Genomic DNA, 23,085 nt, shown 5'->3' on the forward strand with positions numbered 1-23,085 from the left:
CTCAGCTCTTGCACCCTCAGAGTCTCATCTCATTGTACGAGATAGAGTGAGTAAACTTCAGCAGCCCTAGAGAGTTGCATAGCGAAGCATTGCAGTAGAATGGCTCTGCGACATATATGAGCTAATTCTAGGGAGACATGTCATCTTGCATAAAGGTTGCGTGCCCCAGTGTCCTTCCCCCAGAAAAAAACGGCACAGGGCCAGGCTATGACCTCTCCGGGTGAAGAGCTTAGGGGAGAGTTGTGTATGCAGGCCTGATATTTTGTTTGGGGATTTGACCTCTCTCTCCACTCTCCTTGTTGGGTGTCTTATTGCTTCTTAATAATAAGAAAAGGGGGAGATGTGGGAAGCCGTGCTCACATTCGCCATTACAAGATGGCGCTGACATCCTGTGTCCCATGCTGACAAACAACTAATCTGCGCATGTGCGAAGGGATTTTCCACTCGTTGTGCTCTGCCTCTCTCGTGGCGTCATCTCGCCCGATGAGCAACAGCCAATCAGGGACTGACACATCCTAAGCGGAGGACAGTTTCCTATATAAGGGATAGGTTTCTGCTGTTTGGTCTCTCTGTCTCCATTTTACTCGCTGTAAGCATATGCTCTCCCTCTCAAGATGCATTAAAGCTTTACTGCAGAAGGATCCTGTTTGTGTGTGCAGCGTCGTTCTTGCTGGCGAGACGGTAACGCTAGCCACAATCAAATAGAAATTCATAGGGCTTAATGCTCATGATGACTAGGAAAATGCATCACTCAACCCAAGTCCTTCAAAATAACCATAGGTGGTTTTCTAATTGTTTTAGTGACTACTAAATAAGATTCACAGATAAATAAAGTATGTTGGACATCATCACTGAAAAAATATCTAAAATACACTTATTCACTGAAACCACATTATTTTTGGCATTTGCTATATTAAACTCAGCCATCAAACATCAAGTTACTACACAGTCTAAATATACAGTGATAATTTATGTTGTGGAAATAATTACCTGAGAAGTTAAAGTCACATGTTAGACCCAAGGTAACTTTTGCCAGTAGAACTAAAGGGTTAATTACCTAAAAGTATCAGGTGAAGCTCTATCCAAGAACCTTTGATTTGATTGATAACACCTGTGGATGCTTCTGAAAAGAGACCCACAACCAACCCAATTGATACCTACCATTTCCAGAAAGCATGGGAACTGACCTGAAGGTAGACTCTTCAAAGTTCCTCACTTTCCAACCTATAATATCCCAAGACCCATACCATGTACACACAGTCCCACATCCTTAGAGATGTGATTCATTTGAATATGTCTGTATATGTGCTAATGAATAGTCTTCTGACAAATACACCAACTATACTTTTAATGAGGAAATACTATTGGAAGATTTCAGCAAGATTATGTTTATTATTCTAGGAAAATAAAACTACTCTCTGAATTAAAGACATTTATATAACACAAAGAAGTCACTTTCCATTCTTTTTTTCCCCCAGTTTTAATCTATTTACCTGCAATTTTTATTATTTCATTTTTATTTTTTGATATTTAAAATATTTTAAAAATATATTTTATTAATTTATTCATATTACATCTCAATTGTTATCCCAACCCTTGTATCCTCCTCAGTCACTTTCCATTTCTTTTTTTAAATTTTAATTCTTTTAGAACATCATATAAGATAGTTTACTCATATTTACCCCATCACATTTATTTTCTTAACTTCTCCAAGATCAACCCTGGCCTCCAAAACCCCTCCCAATTCCTGTTTTTTATGTTTTATACCCACCAAGTTCAGATTGTGCAGTTTATACACTCATGGATATTGGATAATCAACTGTATAATGGTCAACTTACTACACCTCCCACCACCCAAAGGCACAGGGAAGATTAGTAAAGAAGGGAAAGAGGATTGTAAGGGAAAGAGATCTGAGAGGACCAGAGCAAAATAATATCTTCTTAATCTGAGAAGACCACTGCACTCCTAAGCTCATGGTAATTATGGTCACACCTGCACAAGATAAAAGCTCTAAAATTCTATCATGGGACAGCACAAGCCACAAACCTACCACAGAAGCAATTCACATAATGTCTTATGGAGGAAGAGAATAATTTTCCTTAAAAGTTTCCTTTAACATAATTTTGTGTGCCCCTGGAGGGTGAGACCGGGTGGCACTCAGAGGAAGGATAACAGGCTATCAAGAAGAGACTTCATACCCTATGAGCATAAAAAGGGGGAGGAAGTTCCCCTCAGGCACAGTCATAGGGGAGGGTAGTAAGGGGGAAATGGGAGGGAGGGAGGAATGCGAAGATACAAGGGATGGGATAGCCATTGAGATGTAACAAGAATAAATTAATAAAAAATTATTTTAAAAAACCATAATTGTGTGTGTGGTCACAAGTGTAGATAAACATGTGTGCCCATGTGCTTACATAAGGTGGAACAGAGGTCAATTTTAGATATTATTTCTGATGTGTTGTCTACCAAATGTTTTGAGACACTGTATCTCAATGGGATATGAGACTTTTCAATTCTAGACTGGCCAGTAGTAAGCCTTAGGGGTCAACTTGCCTATGCTATTCTCCAGAATCGAAGGTGCATCACTCCTGAGATGTGTGTGTGTGTGTGTGTGTGTGTGTGTGTGTGTGTGAGAGAGAGAGAGAGAGAGAGAGAGAGAGAGAGAGAGAGAGAGAGAGAGAGATGGGTATTGAACTCAGGTTTTCCTGATTGTGTATTCAGTAATTTACTAAGCTAATCTCAGGCCCCAAAAAGTGTTTTTAAAATGAGACATGGTCACATGTGTTACTTAGAGAAGTTGAATTTTAATTGAGCCTATTACAGTAAGAAACCATATAATTATGTATTTGTATCCTGGAAGGAAGCCTCTAACCTAGGCAATGTGCCGACCTATTATAAATCTGAGTTGAAAATCTAGTATGGGGTATTATTTAAGACATAAAAAGTGGGAAATATGTTTTCCTTGTTGCTTTATCTCTTTGAGGATGTTTTTGAAGGTTTTATATTCTTCCCCTCACTGTAGTTTATTTCTTACCTATCATGATTCTCCTCAGTGGAGGTGTAATTAATCTTATACACAAGACACTAAATCAGTATTGCTCTCCAGTGTATATAGTCATCTGGTAAGGAACTCAATGCATTGTGGTCTGATCATTCTATTTTTTGTCCAGTAGGTATCAGAGTCCTGTGTACATATGTGTGCTTTGTTAAAGAATGTTTTTGTCAAATGAGCAGTTTTACAACTAGGCCTCTCGTGATTAAAAAAAATGCCTCCCATAAAATTTGAAGTCCTGTATTCCTTTTTATTTAAAATAGAAGTAGTTTTCATGTTCAATTTGCTTGGTTTTTTTGTTTTTTGTTTTTTATCTTCATACTTGTTCTGACAACAATATGTATGGGTGTGCTGTCTGTTGTGTCTTCTATACTATGCATGCATCCAACGTGTTTACCACCATTTTGTTCCTTATGGCTCAGGTTATCCAATCACATAAATCATTAGCTAATGTAAAGGTACTAAAAGTATAAATAATACATTATCAACAATCGTTTAATACAACATCCTCTAAGAAATAGCATAAGAAGTGATGTGATGAAGCTGGTAAGTAATTACTCAGGAGATCCAGCTGAGAGATTTTCTCTTAATTACAACAACGACCTCATGCTGGAAGCTTGAGGCTGTTGAATGTGTTTAAACTACATACAGTAGCACCCAGTTCAATTCATACCTTTTCTTTGATGCCATAAAATTGATTTGTAAACATTTGTAAACTTTCATCATCTTGAATAAATAGACATGAGTATGGCTTCAGATTAAGGAAAGCAAAATATTTTGTCATGATAAGTATGCCAACCTGGCACTTTCCTGAGAGATTCTATGTTAAATACAAAAATATTGCTATATCATATTAGCATTGACTATCAAGGTAAAAATAGCTTCATATACAATTACTGTGGGTTTGGTTTTTTTTTTTTTTTTTTTTTTTTGCTACAACTCTACTGTAATCACAACCTTTTGCTACTAACCTTGTTTATTATTCTGTCTGCTATTTAAATATTTTGTTATAATATTTAAACTTAAAACAATTTTTTTGTGTTTAAGGATCATATTTGTTTGTTTTTATTAAGTTGGTTATATTCGTATATCATGAACTACTACAAGATGACATTGTTGAAAAACTAACCAAATCTTTCTGTGCCCAATCAGTAAACGTCATATTTATTACATATCAACTTTCATTATGTTTTATATTTCCTCCATTACAGAGACAATCACTTTCTAAACTGTATCGAATATCTCCAACTAGATTTATAATAACAGACACCTTATTTTACCAAAGATAAAATCATTGTACTTCATTATATAGAATAATCTCCTTCATTCAATATATTCATAAAACATGTATAGAGTAAGCATTACTTTCTAACCATTTTGATTCTTGTAAATGAATATAGTAAATAGACATATTACATGCCATATAAAATCCTTATTATATTGGCATATTAAGAAAACATAAAATGATATTGGTGATGCACTATGAGAGTTCACAGTTTAGTAATTAAATTTCTATAATTAAATAACATTCAAGAAAGGTTTGGTCAGTCAACATAGGCTTTCAGAAGGTGGGATAAAAAATATCAGAGCATGAAGATCCAAAGAAATTATCCAATACTTAACTGAAATAATAAACAAGATCTGGAGATTAGTAAAAGACTTTAGGACTTAGAAAATGAAATTGCATCCAGCTGGATTACAAAGTGACAGGAGAGTTATACAGAAAGATAAATCTGGAGGCATAAGCAGATTTTGAGTAAGGAGAGTTTTGAGGTTATAAGAAAATGGATTATTTTATGAGCAATTAAGAGACCACAGAATTTTAGGGATATATCCTGCAAGTTGTATCTTCACTTTGGAAAGATTCCCTTAACTGCACTTAAAAAAGCAAAGACTAGAAAGTTCCAAAACCAAAGATAGAACCAGTTAAACAGCATGTTGATTTGGGGGTAAACGAGTTTATCCAACTAATCCCCCTGCTTCCTCACCCCCAAAAAAGTGGAGAGATAATGTTACAGATGGATGTGAGTGAGGAAGACAGAAGAATCTCCATTGCTGCCTGATTTCACGGTTGGAGAAGTGTCTGTTAGCAGGTCTGTGGGTGGAAGATGTGATCTGGGTCAATTTTTACTCAATTGCACTGAAAACCACAATGGATATTTCTACTTGAGATGGAACAATTACCGGCATCTCAGGCAGTTATGTGCTTCATGGAATACTATCTTGGACATCACTAATCTACAGAAAGTTTATTCAATCTTGAGACTGAGTGAGTGGGTGATTTTATATCTTAAAAGTAGTTACAATGCAGGTAGCCTACGTAAATTGACTTAGCCAAGGACAAAAGGCTATACAACCTAAAACATTAATAAACAATGGTATCATTATAAGAAATCAGAAGGCTGAAAGACACACGGATCCATTTAAAATTTCATGATCTTTGCCGCATTTCACAATGCTCTGATGAAGGTAACTTATATATGTTGAGGAATTTCAAATTTGCTTCACTGCTATAGGCTTTTGAAGAATTACACCTGTCTAGTCAGAAACCTGTGATGACCCAAGCACTCTGATCATTAAGTCTTCTGGACACAGAACTTAAAATCAATATTTCTATTATTATCTTGATTTGCCCAGTCAAACTAGTTAATTTAGAATGACTAACCAGAAGGCTGAAGTTAGCTTTGAGATCTACACCCACTCTTCTTTCTCAGAATGTCATGTGGATTTTAGTGAAGTTTCCTGAAGTAGTTTTGGCTAACTCTGAACTTAATCTCTTAAGTCACTTTTTTTCAAGTTAACTGATATTTCTTGATGTGGTGGCTTGAATAAGAAGGGCTCCCATAGGCTCATAGGGAGTCACACCATTAAGAGGTGTGTCCTTGTTGATGTATGTATGGTCTTGTTGGGGTAAATATGTCACTGGTGGCCTGCTTTGAGGTCTCAGGCTCTCAAGCCAGGCCTAGTGGCTTATTTACACTTACTGCTGCCTTCCAATTCAAAATTAGAACTCTCATATGCCTTTCCAGCACTACATCTACCTGTGTGCCCCCATGTTTCCTGTCATAACAATAATGAATTAACCCTTTGAACAGTAAGCCAGGCTCCAAAAATTTTTTTATAAGAGTTGCTGTGGTCATGATGTTTCTTCATAGCAATCAAACTCTAAGACACTCTACAAAATAAGTTATATAATCTGGAAAATAATTGTATATTTTCATGCTTTGAAAATATGGATAACTGATGCCCTAGCCTCTTTCCATGAAGGGGACACCCTTCCTTGAGGTCAGTAACTGCTTGTACTTTTCTCAGAGTTCTCTTTGCTCTTATCTCTTCACTAGGTATTCAAACCCTTCAAATATGTGGGTGGCTCAGCATTTCCTCTATTGTGCTCCTATAGTGCACTTGTAAATTGAATCAGTATTCCTCATTACTCTGAATTTGAGAAACATCATTGTTCTTTAATGAACATCTTATTCCCACCATTTAGACACAAGCCCAATAGCATAGTAAATATTAACAAATACTAATATTGTAAAGTAATTGGCGGACACTACAGGGAAATCTCACAATTCATTTGTTTTCTAGCTTGCTGTTTGTCTTTGTGATAGAACATTCTAAGCAAAGGCAACTTGAGGGAGGAGGAGGTGTACTTCATATCCTACCTCCAGGTATCAGTCCATTACTAAAGATCTCAAGGCAGAAGCCCAAACAGCCACTGAGGTGAAAGCCCTGGACAGACGCTACATACCAACTTACTCTCTAGGCTCTGATTGTTTGGACTTCTGTTATTTTTCTCACTGTTTGTAACTGTGTGCAGGTGTGTGTCTGTGTGGGCATATGTTATAACTTCTGCACTTTCCCACGGAACTCAGAAGAAGGTACTGGGTTCCCTGGAACCAGAGTTACGCTGTAGTAATACATTATCCAACCCGGGCCCGAGGAAGAGTACCAAGCTTCCAACTGCTGAACCATCTCTTCAGTTCTCAGTTACCCTCGTTACATTGCCCTGATAGGACAGGACAGAGAAATGGCCTCTTCTCCATCACTTAAAAATAATGAAAATGCTCTAGGGTTATGCCCGCAGACCCACCTAATGAATGCAATCCCTCAATTGAAACACTCTCTGATAACCCTCTCCTGTGTCACATTGACAAATGTGTGCACCTAGTATGATTCGTGTTAATAATAAGATAGCTAAAATAAAACCAATGAAATCAGACTAAGACTCTGTGTCTTTGAGAATATGACACCAAAATAAGTGGGACCTCTTTTAATAAAAGCTTGGAAAAGAACTCATCAGTGAGCATTATTTTAAAAGTCACAGTGGGTAACGATCCACTTGTCTTACCGTAATATATGCTTTTTAAGGGCCATCCGAAAAGGCCCATTAAGGATGACTGTTTTCCCAAGCTCCCACTCTTTGTGATCAGCATATAAATCAAGGAGTAAGAAAAGCTTTTAAGGGCCATATTCTTTTTACAAGAGGAACACATCACTGATGGAGAATATTAGGAATTAACAAAGGGATAAATTTATTCATTCTTGCTGTTCTTATACTATTGTTTGTAGGAACCAGGCCCGACTGGGCTGCCTGCCTGTCTTGCTGTTTCATGTCTTTAAACTGGAGGGCTTCGTGCTGTCTCTGCGTTTGCCCTGGGTTAGTTGGGTGAGGCACTTCAACTACTGGAAAGACTACGCCCCGAGAGGGAGCAGAAGGCTCTGCCAAAGATAATTGACTTTGATAATCTGGGTTATATGCCGGGTGCCCGCTCTCCTCTAGTTTCTTTTCCTTTAATGTTACACTCCCTTAACTTCTTCTTTAGGGCCTGTATTTCAGAGGTTAAAGTTGCCTCTTCCTCCTCAGAATTAGAAGAAGATATATCAGAGACAATCTCAGACAGGACCAAAGATTTTACAGATTGCTCCTCCTGCACTTCATTCAGGGCAAGTTCCATACTTCCTAGCTGCTCTCTTATTTTCTCATCTTCACTCCTAAGTGCATCTCTAACAAGACACCATAATGAAAAGGTAGCGATAGGAAAACTGTTGGACCTTTCGCTTTGTGAAATCCTCTGGAGATCAGACTTCACCTGATCCCAATCTTGGATGTTTAGCTCTCCTGATACCACAAACCAAGGACTACTCAATTCTATTGTTTTATAAAATCTTTAACACTCTCAGGCTTAATCCCGGTGCCTTAATCCTCTAACAATCGCACTAGTCCACCAGAACCATGGACGAACCTGCAGCACCCATTTCCAATATGCCCGTTTCCTACCTCTCTGAGGTGCTGGCCAGCTTCCCCCAGGGGATCCATCAGCTTCCTCCCTTCTTTCCCATCTCGGTAGAACCTCCACTTGTGGCGTCTGCACCACCACGGTATGGAGTCAAAGGCGAGGGACTCTAAAATAGCTGGTCCTTCGTGCTAAGAGCAGCAGCAGCAGCGGCAGCAGCTTTTATTCAGTGTCCAAAGAGCCTTTTTATAGGCAGCGAAACAGGAATGCCACTCGCAGGTGAAATCCCTCAAGAGGTGATTGCACACAGGAGGGAACGTCTTGAGGAGGGGAGGGGTGCGTTCTCAGAGCAGTAAACATGACTAGCTAACCAACATAAACACAGACACAGAAGCTGCTAGAAACAGGACATGAAACAGCAAGACAGGCAGGCAGCCCAGTTGGGCCTGGTTCCTACAATTGTTCTTTATTTTAAAAAGTAAACATATTTCACAATATAACCCAGTGACCTATGGAATTAGCTGTTAGAATAACAATGGGTATTTTGAGGGTTTGCTGGTCTTATACATTTATTTTATATATGATGTACTTTGTTTTTATATTATTCATTATCTAAAATTGAATTCAATCACAGGAAAACCATCCTGAATATTATCCTTTTCACAGAAATCTGCACTATATTATCCACATAATACCCACAACAATCCTATTGCAAGGTAGGAAAAAATATTTTAAAAACAAGATATGAAGAATAGGGAACTTGACAGGACACAGAGAAAGAAATTATATTCAGTGTCTCATTAACAAGAATCCTAAGTTCTGTGCCACATTTGGTTCCCAGAAATTGTGGTTCACACCAATCCCAATAAATGTGTCTTTGTGACAACAAAAGTGCATTTACAATGCACTTGGCCATAATGTTGCAGTATAGTGTACAGTACAACAGAAAATATAACATGTATTTCCATTTACCTTACATTTTTGTGGTGGCGAGAAGAATCTCTTCTTTTCATAATAAATAAAAGAAACGGTTATTGTTTTCACCTACAGGAAGTTCTTTGTGAAGGGCAGTTCCCATTTGGCATTCACAAATTTCCACGACTATTACTCTAGTGTGGCAGTTCTCAACCAATGTGTCATTACCTTTGGGAGGTGGCCTCAAATGGCACTTTCACATGGGTTGCATATCAGATATTTACATGACAATGCATAACAGTAGCAAAATTACAGTGATGAAGTAGCAATGTAAATAAGGTTTTTTTTGTTTGTTTGTTTGGGGGGTCACCACAACATCAGAAACTATTCTAAATTTTTGCAGCACTAGGAAAATTGAAAGCTACTGATCTAGTGATATAAAGCATAATTGAATAAATTGAGGTTCATTTAAATTCAAGCACTGTGATATAGTAAGACTGAAGCTGATACCAATGATGGCAACTACATATTAAGGATAGGGTAGAACATACAATGTAGAGTTATTATGCCATACACAAAAATAACATATTGGTAAGGATTCTAAACATCTCCACTATTCACAGATGGTTTTCATAAAGATAGCAGTTTACATATTTACTTTTTCTCTTTTGCGATTATAGTATAATTAAACCACCTAACATTTTAAGTACTTCCTTTTTTCTAAGTAGTTACATATTATTATTATAAAATGTGTATGTAAGATCCAAAAATATCATATGTATTATTAACAGATGAGAATAATTTCTTACAACACAATTCCAAGTTTCTAGTAGTCCCAGAGCTTTCAAGTCAATGGTCTTTTGATGTTCTTTGTCCATTGTCTCAAGATATCAAAAGAAAGGATGCATTATGTTCAACACAGTTCTCAACGGTATTCAGGAGTCATTATCTACAATGATCAAAACGCTGTTTTTCATTGAAAACTACCAAATTTGATGATCACTTTTGAAGAACATGAGAGTGATTGCTCTGACAATCTGCCCTTTGGAAGTGTGTGTATAAATAATGAGCCTACTTTGAAGACTTCAGACTAGTTAGAGTCTAGAGTAACCTCGCCACTTCTGTATTTCTTACAACTACAGGAATAACAATTACAAGTGAATCTATTCTAGTGCACCTGCAATTGCAAGTGGGGTAGTAAAAATGAACACAGTGCAAAATACCAGAGATGATATTAACATTAAGACTAACTGGAAAAACAAAAGCTACCTATTTCCTAAAGGTGAAATATCTGTGGTTGAAACACTTAGCCAAATGATGTACAAAATCTCCGTTTAACAGCTATATTCTAAATGGATTTATTAACAGATTTCATTACTCTTGAAGTGAAAGAGATAATTGCCATAGTATGTCTGTACAATTCATTAGAGAATGTTTTAATAATAGAAAGGCACCAAGAGCATTAGCTAACAGTAAAACTCAAATGTGAGTTGTTCATTATGCTTTGTCAGTTTGGGAGAAGATAGGAAAAATAATGAGATAAAAATCACTTAAGAGGTAGGTCAGGGCTGTGGAGTTGCCTCAGCAGCTGAAAGTGATTCAAGTCTGACAACATGAGTTTGACCCTGTACCTCATGTAAATACCAGATGTGCTGACAAGTATCTATAAATCCAACAGTCCCAGGATTAGATGGGAGGCAGAGACAGTATGATTGAATGCTTGTTGGGAACACATATGTCAGTTAGCTTGGAATGTAAAGCTCAGGATCAGGAAAAAATAGAGCAGATAACCTGTTGTTAACAAGGTGGGAAGCAAGAACAAATTCCATATGCTGTGTTTGGACTTACATATGTGTGCCTGGACATGTCTCTCTCTGTCTCTGTCTCTGTCTCTCTGTCTCTCTGTCTTTGTCTCTGTCTCTCTCTCTCTAACACACACACACACACACACACACACACACACACACACACACATTCACTAAATAAATGAACAAATTATATGAATTTTAAAATAAAATCTGTGGATCAAAAAGTATCAGGAGATAGGAAAACCTCCCATCTTCAGGGGTCTCTAGGATTAGTACTGTGAAAATGGCATCTTATCATCTTACCTAAATTAAGGTAGAGCTTCCTATAAAATTCCAACATAATTCTTTATAGAAATTTTAAAAATCGTCAGTTTCAAACATACACACACAAACAGGATAGAAAAAAAACAATCTTGAATAATAACGTAACTGCCTCTTTTTCATGTTTCAAGTATTCCATAGCTATATTTCTAAAAATAGTACAGTATTGGCTTAAAAACAGACATGTTAATCACAGAATTGAATTAAAGACCAGGATATAATTCCACATACCAAGAAACACTTTGTCTTTTCACAAAGACACCAGAAGTACAAGTGTAACAAAGACAATATCTTCAAAAAATTGTGCAGCTCACATGGTACAGCCGCATGTAAAAGAATGAAGATAGATCCACCAATCACTTTGAGGAAATTCAACTCCAATTGCACTAAAGATTTCAACATAAGGTCAGACTCTGAACATGATAGAAAAGGATAAGTTGAATTCATTAGTTCAGGAAAGAACTTACTGAACAGGACACAGATAGTGTATATATAAGAAGATAAAAAATAAAATATCATACATACTTTGTTGTGTGTGTAGACATACATACAGCACAACAATACTGTATGTTTGTAAATATAAGTGTGTGTACAATAGTAATAACCAAAGGAAAAAAAGCTAAATGGATAATTTTTTAAATGGACATGAAAGGCTGGAGAGAAAGTCAAGTGAATAAGAGTACTTGCTGCTCTTGAAGAGAATTTGATCTCCTTCCTGGTGCCTACATTGGTCAGATGGTTACTCCAACTCCAGGGTACATGGTTTCTTGTCAGATCTGTTGTTTCTACACTCAGGTGTACAAATCCATACACAGACAGATACTCATAGATATAATTAAAAATAGAATTATTTCTTGAAAATAAAATGAATAGAAAATGAGTAAGAAAAGTAAATTAAAACAGTTGAATACAAAAAAAGAAAGCCCTTTCCAATGAATAGAAATGAACATTACAAATAAAGGAACTGTAGGCTATGGGGCTTCAATGGGGGAAAACCCTTGCTCATTTTTATTGTGCAATAATATTTTTACTCATGATTTTTTTTAACTTTAGTGGAAATCTCCTCACATGTGTCACTCATATAAATGTAAGTAGCTTTGAAGATTAAGATATAATTAATAACATGTTTAGATAACTGTGTCCCTAAATTTATGGGCAATAACTTAAAGTGACTAGATACAAGGCTTTTTTCACAGACAAACATAGATGTACTGAGAATATTCTGTTTAGTAAGGCAGCTGAAAAACAAGACAAACTGATGATCTTTAAAATGCAGAACATTCTCCAAAAAAATGAGAACCTATAAATGTAGGGAATAGGCATCAGTATTTCACTTCTAATTCTTTCTAACTTGCTCTTTAATTCAATAATAATTTTTGTTTGTTTGTTTTTTTATGTTCACACAATATAATACAGGACAAAAAGCAATTTATAAAAATATAACCCAAGGGACTGTGGAGTCCAAGATCATGAAACCAAAATCAATGATATTTATGTGTATAATTATGATGTTTCAAGGGTGTGAAATGGTGAAATAGACCAAACATGCCAAAGACTCATTTTACCAAGGAGCCACTCCATCATAACCTATTAATTCTCCCATCCACTAGTGTTAGTATCCACTTTCAAGTCTTCCATTTACTTATACATTCATTCATAAATATGTTAAATAATTCATGAAACCAGAGTTGTGATGACTCAACAATCCTCCATGTTCCACTTCCAACTCTCCATGATATGAATTTGAATATTAAAATTTCATACCATTAAATTTGGGGTAAAAATTTAAATGATGGCAATTTCACCCCAGGATAACTGTTATGTATGGAAGAACTTTACAAAGGATATTAGAAACAAGAAGATAAGAGCAAGGGGATTACAACTGGTATGTAATGTGAATAAATAATAATAATAATAAAACAAAAAAAAAACAAAGGAAATTTTTCCCTGTGCACATTTTTCCCTGAGCACAATTGGCTATTTATTTTCAGAAAAACATGTTAAAGATTATGTTGTTTGCAGAAATGGAATATAAGAAATGTGTATTGGTTGAACTGTGATCAGTGAGTCAGAGCGTTTAGAACATTCGTAACTAATATGGGAGTTACAGAGATATTTCAGGAGTTAAAAGTATTTACTTTTTTTTCAGAGTACTCCAGTTCCCAACACCTCTTCTGGCAGCTCACAACTGCTTGCAACTTGAGCTTCAGGTGACGCAGTGATATACTTTAGCCTTTATGGACACTGGTCTCCTTCCCTTTCCTATTCACCCCACATACACCACACACATACACAGGTAAAGAAAAATGAAATAAATATTTAAATGCTTTTATTACAGTGGAACTCTGTATGGAAATAGTGCAACACTTCATTGCATAGAAAAGTGTTAATTTTTTGTTTTTGCAATTCAAACAGAACTAGTGGTTAAAGGGAACGAATGCATTCTAATAGAAGATTGGACAAAAAAAGACTTAGTGACAAATATTTGTAAGGGATAGAGAAATATAAAACATAAATCTTATGGAATTATGAACCGGGATGAAGAAGGAAAGGAAGGTATGAGAAAGTAGTATTGATAAAAATGAGAGAGGACATGAATGTAAGAATTGCATGACAGTGCCTCTGCCCCCAACCGTTTGTCTCATAAAGAATGCAGACAAGAGAAGTTGGAGTTCACGGGCACATCCCTCACAGTGCTTTCTGCCAGTCTTTCCAATACTGAAAATCTCAAAGCTGCGATCACTGAAACGCAAACCCACCCAGCCTTGCATAACTGATGCCAGCATTGTTCTTCTCTCAAAGAAGTGACATTCTGGATTGATGGTTACCCCATCATGATTCACAGAAACCTGTTCTTCACAGAACAATGTCCTGGATAATTTAAGAGAAAAGTATAATCAACAGTCAAGAAATAAATTCTAAATTATAACTTTTATTTGGATAAGAAGACATGCTTTTATGGCTAAAAAGCAAAGCAATAACTTTCTAATCCATGCAAACTGAGATGAATTCCTATATGTGAAGGTCTTGAAAGTAAATTAATAAAACTTGGAGGGGGAGGATTCAGCTTAGTAGTGGATTATATACCTCACATCTGAGAAGCCCTGAGTATTGCACTCCAATTGCTAATAATAATAATGGCAGTGACCCATCTCAGAAGTTAATGACATTTCACCCACTGCTCCTGTCCTGCCTAATTCTATTTCTTATGTTGCTCAGTCTAAGGTACCAGATTGTTTAATCAAATGTCAGTGTATGAGGATTTTGTTGGCTAACTTCACAGTGAAGGAAGGTTCACAAGCTACAGGAGAAAAATAGAAAACAAGAAACAGTCTTACCCAGTTTTAAACCCACAACGAGGACTGTCCTGAGATATTGTACACACCAGTGAAATGCCACCAATGTTAGAGTAGTAACTGAGCACTTCATGATGGATATAAGGCCTCCTCCACAGCATGCAACTCATATATGATACCATCAACTAGGCAAAAACCTGCTATGGCCTAAGTCATTAGAGAAAAAGATGCTACTGTTATTTCGCTAAATGGACATAGTAATACACTGATTCCCAAATACTTTTTTTAAATAAATAAATAATTTATTTATTTATTTATTTTTAAGATTCACTTTTAATAATTTATTCAGATTACATCTCAGTTTTTATCCCCTCAATTGTATCTTCCCTTTCTTCCCTCCTTTTCCCCATCTTTCACCCTATTCCCCTCCCCTAGACCTCTGACAGAAATGGACCTCTTCCCATAACATATGACCACAACATATCAGGTCTCATCCTGATAGTCTGCTTCTCTTTCTTCTGTATGCAATGAGGCTGCCCCACAGTGGGGAAGTGATCAAACTGGGGACACCAGAGTTCATGTCAGAGCAGTTCCTTCTTTCCCCACAACTGTAGGGGAGAATGAGCTATCCATTGGCTGGATCTGACAAAAGGTCTAGGCTTACTGCTTGCATTGTCCTAGGTTGGAGCATCAGTTTGTGTATGCTCCCTACCCCCACACTCAAGTCCGGATCGGCCAGCCTTGATCATTCAGTGTAGATCCAAGGAACTTAATTTTAAAGTAGACGATGATTAATATAGAGACCCAATAATGGTCTTATGTGCATCAAACAAGAAACTTTAGTGTTCTCAAATTTAAATAGGACATCAACATCACACCCCTTTCTCCACATCCTCAGAGATCGTTGCGGTAGAAAGGATGGGAGGACTGTAATAAGCAGAAGCAGTAGACATCTGCAACCAAATACCCACTGCCCAGAAAAGCAGGACCATTGCACACATGCGGGCACATGAATGTACAGTTGCTTTGAATATATGTTCAAGGCCTATACAAGTCCATTCATCCAAATATCACAGCATGGGAAGGGGAGGGACTCAGCGAGAACCTGCATGCGAGGAGCTACAGCAAACTGATGGCTGCCGGTGAAGCAAAACTCATTTTTCCTCTGGGATGTGGTTCCAGAGAACCTGTACATCATCCTGTAGATAGTCCTACACATATTCTAAGCTCAATCACTAACTTTAAAACTAACCATGTAAATGTACATGTATGTATCTGTATTTACTTTTAATTTTTTGTACTATGTTAAGATGTTATATGAACGCCTAAAACACATGACATTAAAGGTTTGAAACCGGTAATTGGCAACAGAGAGTTTCCTCTATCCAAAGCTGGATTCCTCTTGCCAATTAAGGATTTTAAACTTTCTTTTACTACTTCAACATATCCTCTGATAATGTTCATTTTTCTCAGAAGTGGGAGGAATTAGAAAGGAAGAGATGTTCTAGCACTGTAGGATTTGAGGAGGGTAAGATATTTACAACATAGTTCAGGCTTCATTGACATCTTAATGTCAGTATTAAAAATGACAATTTTTATGCCATATACTGGCAATTTTATGGCAGACAAGTTGTATATTTATAACCAGCATAAATCTCTGGAAAAGCCATTGCAAAGAATAAATTATGTCACAACTGGGATATCTTAGGACTTGTAGAATACTTTCTGTCTCTTTTCTTATCTAAAGGAGTGATTGCTCTCCTCTATGTAGCTGCTATCAAAGCATACATGGATGGGTATCCCAGAAGTAGCCAGAGCACTATTGTGGGAAATAAAGTATAACATCATTTATTTTCACAGTAAAAATGAACCACTATGTGTGTCATTTGGAGTATATTTTTAATTATTTCTGAAGAAAACAATGAGGAATTTTAAAAGTACTTTGAAAAAATAGAGGTGCCATTGTTTATTATAGAAATGTATTGTGTCTCAGTGATATTCTCTGACACTTCCCTGGTCATCATAGATAAATGTAAAACTCTTTTTTAAAATTTTGTCAGATGAGTGAAGCCATTCATCATTTCTCCCTCATACTATTGCGTGTATATCAATAATAATGCATGTTCCAAAACTAAGTAGTTCTATCCAGTGTGATGATTTGAATGAAACTGTTTCCTATAAGAGCATATATTTGAATACTACTCTCCAACTAATAAGTGTTTGAGAAGGATTAGAAACTGTAGCCTTGCTGTTGAAGGAAATGTGTCATGGGGAACAAGCACTGAGATTTTTAAAAAAAGATTTATTCATTTATTATTATGTATATAGTGTTCTGTCTGCATGTACGCCTTCAGGCCAGAAGCGGGCATCAGATCACATTACAGATGGTTGTGAACCACCGTGTGGTTGCTGGGAATTGAACTCAGGATCTCTGGAAGAGCAGGCGGCACTCTTAACCACTGAGCAATCTCTCCAGCCCAGCACTGAGATTTCAAACACACTTTTGCCATTTCCAGTGTCTCTCTTTCTGCCTGATGGTATTATGTCTCACATACAATCTCTCAGCCACTGCTTTGGTGCTATGGCTACCTGCTTGTTTCCTAGCTTTTCACTACATTGGTCCTCTGACCCTCTGAACTTTTAAGCCGAAAATTAAATGCTTTATTTTATAATCTGACTTGGTCATTGTGTTTTATTACAGCAATAGAAGAGTAACTAAGACATCTAAGAATGATGCTATTAGCTGGCATAAAAATGAAGTAGTGATTAGCATTGTATAATAATGCTCTGTAATCAGACTGAGGGTACTTGAATAGGAATTAATGGGAGCTCCTGTTTACTTATTGGCCAGTGGCAGAAAAATCAGTGAAATTTTCGTAAAGAAAACTGTGCTATGTGTAAAAATTACATGGGAGCCCCATCAGTCTATGCCATTATTTCATAGATTTACCAAAAAAAAAAGTTATTCTAGAGAGAAATCAGTAGTAAGAATTAATCCTAGTAAGAAATCAGTAAGAATTAATCCTTAAATGAAATACAAGTTTTAGTATTTATAAATATTTCTCAACATGCAAGTCTAAATGATTTTTTTCTCATATAAACTGCAATGATGGAATGCTTTATTGAAATAATTCAGGAGAAGAAAGACTTAATTTGCTCATGTTTTGAGCTCATACTCAAAGGGAATGTTGGTAGAACATCTTACAGCTTGGTGGACAGGAAACAGAGAGCAGAGGAGCAATAAGTTGCCATAGCAACAAGTAGCCAGGAAGGACATGCTCCTGGCAGCATAGCTCCTCCCACCAGTCCTAGGCTCTCAATAGTCAATTCATAGGACAGAGTCATCATGATCTATGTATGGAAAGCATACATAGAAAAGTGATTCCTTAATCTTTTACATATCTCTGGGTCCAGTCACACTGACAATGAAGATCACTCATCACAGCTAGCAAGAACAACATATATCAGTCTCAGATTACACATAATGCTTGTTCATAGGAGAACTGCTCAGTAGGTAGGTATATGAAACTCTACAGTTTTATTCCTTAGAGTAACTGCATTTCACTAGTTCTATGCTTTCCCAAGGAATTCTTGATACATTAATATGTAGATTTGGGGGGTCTTATGTTGTAAAGTAAAACAGTAGTAACAACAAAACCTGCAAATTGATCTCAATTAAATACTCCTAGGTAAATTGTAAATGTGATTTTGCTAAGGTAAAGCAATTAGCAGAGCAAAGAGAATACATTAGAATATGATTTGCTTTTCTACCTGTTGACATACTAGGTACGATAAATATGAAGCTATTCACTACTTAAAACTAGTGCTTCTGAAAATAGATTTTGTCAATTGTTCAGCAATAAACAGTAGGGCCCCAGTGAAATATTTAACCCTGATATTGGGTGGACTTGGTCTGTGGGGGACCTGTGCCAGTAGGCACAAATGCTATGAGCACATGATTGCCATGGCTATATTATTCTTAGAAGATGGCATTTGGCAGACTTCTTCATATATTTTGTCTCTGAAATTCTTTCTGGGCTTCCTCCCTCATCTTTAAGGGAGTGAAATTAATGTGTGGAGAAGCTCTCACCTACCCTTTATTCTCAGCTTCCCGTAAGGCTGTGCGACCCTTTGTTCATCTATGTACACTGCTGCAAGCAGAGGCTCCATTGGTTAAAGCCATTGTCTATGGATATAAACATTTGGAGGGGAGTTTGATGCTATGTTCATTAGCTAAGTGACAGTAGGTTCCCGTTAGAGCCTAAATATTGCTTGGTCCTATTTCTTTTGTCTCAGTTTCCAGGATTAGACATAGATTTCTCTCTGGTGGAGTTGGGCTTAAATTAAATCAGAGAGTATTTTTTTTATACCTATAAATGATGTGTCATGATATGCCAATGTACATTTTTTACATAGCAGATTAGTATTAGAGTTCAAAGCTGGGTGAACATTGATGTCTATATTCTCCCAACAGCCTACATAGCACCGTCTACCACTAGGAAATCTGGAGAACAGGAAAGAGATTTCTAACATCATGTCTTTAAATATTGCACCCAAGATTTGTGGTGTCTTCTGATAGAGGATTCTTTACTTAAAAAAAAAAAAGATGTATTTTAATCTTCAAATTTATGAGTGTATTTCCATATGAATCTATTTCATTTGATTGTTTGATACCCATAATTTGCAAAAAAAGAAGAGTGTGTAGGATGCATGGAGCTACAGTCAAAGATTATTGTGAGATATGTTTGGGTCCTTGGAAACAAACCCAGATTCTCTGCAAGAGCAGCAAGTTATGAACCATTGAACAATTGCTCCAGCCCCACAAAATAGGGTTTATCAGCTGATTCTGATTAACAACCATGATGAATGGCAAGAAACCTAATTTTTGGAGGCACCTGGTGTCTACCCTTGGCACTGCAGTTTGTTTTAGTGACTCATTGCTTCTGGAGGCAGCATTGTCTAGCCATGTAGGTTACCTACGTTTGAGCTCTCTTTTGTGTTTTGCATTGGATTACCAAATAGTGGTGTTCTGCATGGCTTATTTATTTATTTATTTTTATTGCACTCTTCATTTTGATTAACCTTCCCCGCACTCCTGGTCCATGAAAGACATAAAGGAGTGGAATACAGACACGATGGAATGGAATACAGATGATCACAGCAGGATCTATTGGATCATTCCAAACCAAGGACCACACAAAAGGTCGTAGTTAAACCAAACACAAAGTCATGAGAAAGGAAAATAGATCAATGGAGAAGTAAACCCGTGTGTGTGTGTGTGTGTGTGTGTGTGTGTGTGTGTGTGTGTGTGTACATCTTAGGAGCAACTGGGATTACTATATACATATATAAATTTCAAAACCCAAAATTCAATAAATAAAACATCAAAACAGATTCTAAGTAGTGGAAAACTACAGAAGTAATGATTTAAAAAGAGCTTAGCCAGTTCACTTATAATATTGAATAAAAATACCATGTATTTTTAATTTAATTCTCACAATCAGAAAAAAAAATGAAGGTATCAATTCAACTTACTTAATTATATAGTATTATTAGCATTATTTCAAATGCAGTTTTTCTTCTATTATGCAAATGGGTAACAAAGTGCAAAGCCATTTTAAGGTGTTATTTGATTGGTGATAGAAATATATATCATTTTAAAATTATTTTTGTTCAAATCTGTTGATAAAGCTCCTTAACTTAAATTATTTATTTGGTAGTAATGTATTTTCCATAAATTATCATGTAAAGAAAATATTTGGTGGAAATGTTATCAAAAATAGAAGAGAAGGATATACACCAAGCAAAAAAAGCCATGTATTATTAATATTCATTTACACATATTTTGTATTTAGAGATCAGGACATTTTTAATGACCTTTTCCTTACCATTCTAAAGAGAAAAGTAATAGCCATCTTTAAAGTACTTTCAATTCATTCAAGGGGTTTTTATTTTTATTTTTTTCCCAAGATATATATTATTTTATTAATTTGTTCTTGTTACATCTCAATGGTTATCCAATCCCTTGTCTCCTCCCATTCTTCCCTCCATCCCATTTTTCCCCTATCCCCCTCCTGTATGCCCTATGAGCATATACAGGGGGAGGAAATCCCCCTCAAGGGGTTTTTACATCCTATAATAGACTATAAGTCTACAGTAAATATTTAAGCAGACTACTGAAATGTCACCTGGGGTCAAGACAGTCTTTCTCTTTGGCTAAGAACATTTGGAATGATAGTAGTAGAAGTGTCTCTAAAATATGATATTGGTCATGGATAACCCAAAAGCCCACTTTAATAAACTGATATATTTGAAGTAGTCAGCCCTAAAATTATATACACAACCTGAATGTACTTAGTAAGTGATATTTACATAAGCATATATGTGTATATATATGTATATATGGTTATATTTATATAAGCACACACACACACACATATATATATGTGTGCATATATATATATATATAACAATTAAGGAAAAGGAGGTCATGAATTTTAGAGAAAGTGGGTAGGGATCTATATGTAAGTTTTGAAGGGATAAACGGGAAGGTAAAATGATATAATTATATCCTAATTTGAAACATTAAAATGTGTGCTAAAATTTTGTATTGCAGATAGTAATTGAATAATTTCACAAAAATATAGCATTGCAATATTATACAGAAAAAAGGCCTTGGAATAAAAATTAATACAACTTAGGCTTTCCATACTGAAATATAAAATAGATCTTGGAATGTTTCACTAATTTTGTAAGCCACAAAAAAACACTTAGAATAATTATCCTTGAAAACCATCCTACTAGTGCATCATGACACTAAAGCTTGTCTTTTTATTCATCTGAGATTTATCCCTGACCCATCAGATGAGAACAAAAGAAAATCATTGGACCCATTTTCAGATGAATACTTAGTCTTAACGTCCTGGTGTTAATGCCCTAATGTCAAGTTATTCTCTTTATTATCACTTATAGAAAATTTAGAAGTGGAAACTTTAGAACATCTGAATTGAATTTCCCAATGGAAGTATTTTCTGAATAGAATGGTCACAGTTCTCTGACATGGCTTCTAGGTCATGCAGTTCCTCCTCACTTTTGTTTGGGTGTTGAGGTTGTAGACAAGAATTGGCATTTCTTTGGAACTATTAAACAAACATACCACGTTCTCGTTTTTCTTCTGTCTGTGTGTTTATCATTGAATCCATTTTTATCTTCATATCTTGAACAGATTTTTTTGATTTCTTTCATCTGCTTGTTTACATTTTTCTGAAAATTTTCCAGTTCCACTCTATGTGCTTCTTTTATGTCTCGCACCTGCTTGGCTGTGTCTTCCTGCATCTGATTTCGAATTTTATTTGTTTCCTCCATTATCATCCTCATTACCAAGGATTTGAAGTCATTTTCTTGTGTTTCCGTTGTATTTGAGTTCTCTGGGTTGTTTTCTTTGGGATAGCTGGAAACTGGAGACGCCATGTTGTTTTGGGTTTTTTTGTGTATGCTTTTACGCTGTCCTTTAGACATCTTGCCGTCTCTGTTTTTGTTGGGTAACTTCCATTATGATAGGCAGATTTGAGCGCAGGGGTCCCGCTCAAACTAAGGCACCAGCCAAGGACAATACAGGTGGTAAACCTTAAACCCCTACCCAGATCTAGACAATGGACAGAACACTCTCCACAGTAGAGTGGAGAGTGGGATATTACTTTCTCACATACTCTGGCGCCCCATATTTGACCATGTCCCCTGGAGGGGGAGACCTGGTAGCACTCAGAGGAAGGACAGCAGGTTACCAAGGAGAGACTTGATACCCTATGAACATATACAGGGGGAAAAATCCCCCTCAGGAACAGTCATAGGGGAGGGGAATAAGGGGAAAATGAGAGGGAGGGAAGAATGGGAGGATACAAGGGATGGGATAACCATTGAGATGTAATAAGAATAAATTTATAAAGGAGAAAAAAATAAACAAATATACCAACATTTGGGGGGGTATCTGGTGTACCTTGGAATGTGATTATCACCAGGCCACCCCTCAAAGAAGGTTGTTTAATGTTTTAATGTCCAAGATAGGAAAGATGATGACGAAAGGAACAAACTATTTCCAAACCCAAGGCCTAATGTGCCCCACTTCTCAGGGACACAGGTTTGGTTTTATATTGAAGAGAAATGTCTTTGAAATAGATGGATAAGACCACAGTGAGTCCAATCCAGTGGAGAGAACGTGCATGATTTAGATCCATCCCAAGCGACTTATTAAATCATGGAATGCAAGATTTCCTTGCCAGAAAACTGCTTTGAAATACTGAGAAGCCACCAAGGACTATGTATGATTGTAGACCTAGACACTCTGCTCAGATGTAGTAACACCGTCTCCTTGTGGGTCCCACAATGTCAAGAGTAGGGACTACTTCAGACATGTACTGTAGCCACCAAACACTGATCACTTCATCCTGGCAGGACA

The 23,085-nt window shown here is 36.5% G+C and overlaps 1 protein-coding gene across 2 annotated transcripts in view; it reads right to left on the reverse strand.

Moving 5' to 3' along the window:
* The window catches only part of SGCZ (sarcoglycan zeta), a 929,136-nt gene that overhangs the window by 372,535 nt on the left and 533,516 nt on the right, over window positions 1-23,085 (reverse strand). The window lies entirely within an intron of this gene.

This window comes from Acomys minous (assembly GCF_964271855.1).
Source record: "Acomys minous genome assembly, chromosome: 15".
Lineage (NCBI taxonomy): Eukaryota > Metazoa > Chordata > Mammalia > Rodentia > Muridae > Acomys > Acomys minous.